The following is a 2745-nucleotide window of genomic DNA, read 5'->3' on the forward strand; positions in this document are numbered from 1 at the left end:
TGTTCCATTGTACTGCCTATGGCTGATGAAGAGTTACAATTTTCCCTTGGGAAGAGCTATTCTCTTGGTTCCTTATCTATCCTGTCTCTTGTGCTGGTTTCTGGTCATCTGATGGATTGTACTCATTGGCTCTCTTCTCTTTCATCTCAGTTAGCTTTGTCACTATGAATATTTTAAATTCTTTATTTGACATTTCCATGTGTTCCATTGTACTGCCTATGGCTGATGAAGAGTTACAATTTTCCCTTGGGAAGAGCTATTCTCTTGGTTCCTTATCTATCCTGTCTCTTGTGCTGGTTTCTGGTCATCTGATGGATTGTACATTTTTCCTAATTTTTGGAATTAAATTGTATGCTCAGAGGTGTACAGGAGGAGGTGATGTGAAATCTATCTCCAGTTCCATTTTTTCTTCCCTTGTGCAACATATTTAGTTGGAATTGAAATTGAAGATTCCTCTGATTCTAAAAGTTTTCAGATATTGAACGTTGCCTGGCCACACCTGAGAGGACATCTTGGTGGTATGTGTGCCCTAGGCTGGCCCTGCAAGCTGATGAGGCCAGTTCATTCAGAGAAAGTGGGACTTTCTCTGCCTCGGGTGCCCTTGGAGCCGACCTGGATTACCTTAGACTTTCCCAGGGTTGGAAGGCTGCAGGGCCAGTTCGACCCTCCTCCATCTCCTTTTCAGTCTGCACCAGTGGCCTCTGGGACCTTGGCAAGCATGGCGAGTTGGGCTGACATTCTCACTGTAGGACCCTGTCCCTATACTCCAATGCCTCTGTGAGCAGAGTTGAATGGGAGCTGGTGTTTTGAGTTGTGGAGGTGTCCCTGGTAGTGAGTGCAGCCACAACACCAGTCACTGTTCAGCAGTACTTGCACATGTTGCAAGGACCAGATGTGTGTCTGGTGTAACTTGGCTTCCTGAGATACTGCCTAAGCAAGAAAGAAGTGAGAAATACTCTTGGAAGGAAAAGTAAAGCAAGAAGAAAGTCAGAACTTATTTTTACATAGTTGTCAGCTCACTTACCAATATGAACACTTTTGTCAACATTTTCCTCTGGGTGGAGATAGTTGCCTGACAAGTTGTCAGTCTGAGTTCCAGAAAATGTTAATTGCTGAGAGGTTATGATGTGAACATCATAAAACCAATTATCAGACTCTAAAAGCTGAACACACAAGATTGCAGATGAGTACATAAAGTCACAAAATGAACTCAAGTGCCTGTTAAAATGAAAAGTCACTAGAAAAAATTTCAACTGCCACTTAAAGAGCTAAAAGGGAAATTGTTAGAGAAAAAGAAAATGTTAGAAGAAATAAAGTTCAGGTATTAACTCCACAAAAGTTGGAATTGTTAAGAGCCCAGATACAACAAGATTTAGAAACTCCCATGAAAGAGGGTTTTCAAAATATGGGTAAAGAAGTGGAAAAATGTAGAGCTGAATATAATCTTCACTATAAGCATACATTTTTTTCACACCAGAAAAAATAGTTTGCATGGATTTTAGAAGAAAAAATAAAATATGAATCAGAGGTTGCAAGACTAAAGAAAGATAAAGAACTACATAACCAGATACTTAGTATTGATCCCACAAGAGACAGCAAATGACTGGAGCAACTTATTTGAGAAAAAGTCCATTTGTGTTAGAAATGGAAAGGTTTAGAGACTGAAGTAGCAGGATTAAGGGCTGAAGAAGAGAATTCTGATGCTCAGATAGAAAATGTGTAAAGAATACAGGTATGGCAGTTGGCTGAGGTGCAGGCTACAGTGAGATCCCTGGAGGCCAAAAAGCAGTCAAACTATAGGCTTAATGCTTGGAAAAAGAACTACAGTCAATCAGGGAACAAAAGTTTTAATCAGTAAATTACATAAAGCTGAATGAGAAATAAATATATTGCTCAGTAAAGTAAAAGAACTTAAACATTCAAACAAACTAGAAATAACAGACATCAAATTGGAGGCAGCAAGAGCTAAGAGTGAACTAGAAAGATAAAGGAATAAAATTCAAAGTGAACTGGATGAATTACAGTCAGGCAATGAAATTCTTAAATCAGCTGTTCAACACCAGAAAGTGCTCTTACTAGAAAAGGATCATGAATTAATATGTAAAATACAAGTAGCCAAGGAAGAATGTTATCAAAAACGTGTAGCATTACAAGATGTAAAGCTAGAACTTGAGAACAGATTAGTAGATTTAGAGAAAATGAAAGTGGAACATGATGTCTGGAGGCAATCTGAAAAGGATCAGTGTGAAGAGAAATTGCGGACCTCAAAGAGGGCCAGAGGGGTACTTCAGATTTAGGTTAAAATTTCAACAACACATTGTGAATATTGAAAATGCAGAGAAAGTAAAAAATGAGAATTCTGACCTGAAACAGCAAATCAGTAATTTGCAGATCCAGTTGACCTCACTTACACAGAGAATGACTTGCTGAATTCAAACCAAATGGTGAAGGAAATTGTGGAGAGGTTAAAACAGGAATGCTGAAATTTCAAAAGCCAAGCTGAAAAAGCACAACTAGAAGTTGACAAGGCTCTGGAAGACAGACAGGTACAGTGGTTGGAGGAAGAGCATAAGCTTTGTGAGTGTATCACAGACAGAAGAAAGGTATAACCACACTAAAGAGAAACTGTAATGAGCAGCAGTTTCCCAGAAAAAGAGAAAATCTCTTTATGTAAACAAATTGAAGAGACTACAGGAAAAGGTAGAGAAGTCTTGGAGGCAAAGAAAGAAGAATTGGAAACAGAAA

General features: G+C 38.8%; 1 pseudogene; it reads left to right on the forward strand.

The window, feature by feature from the left end:
* The first annotated feature begins 475 nt into the window (after positions 1 to 475).
* LOC102484008 (centrosomal protein of 83 kDa-like) lies at positions 476 to 2738 on the forward strand (annotated as a pseudogene).
* The last annotated feature ends 7 nt before the right edge of the window (positions 2739 to 2745 follow it).

Source organism: Tupaia chinensis, unplaced genomic scaffold (genome assembly GCF_000334495.1).
Source record: "Tupaia chinensis unplaced genomic scaffold, TupChi_1.0 Scaffold141225_1, whole genome shotgun sequence".
NCBI classification, from domain to species: Eukaryota; Metazoa; Chordata; class Mammalia; order Scandentia; family Tupaiidae; genus Tupaia; species Tupaia belangeri.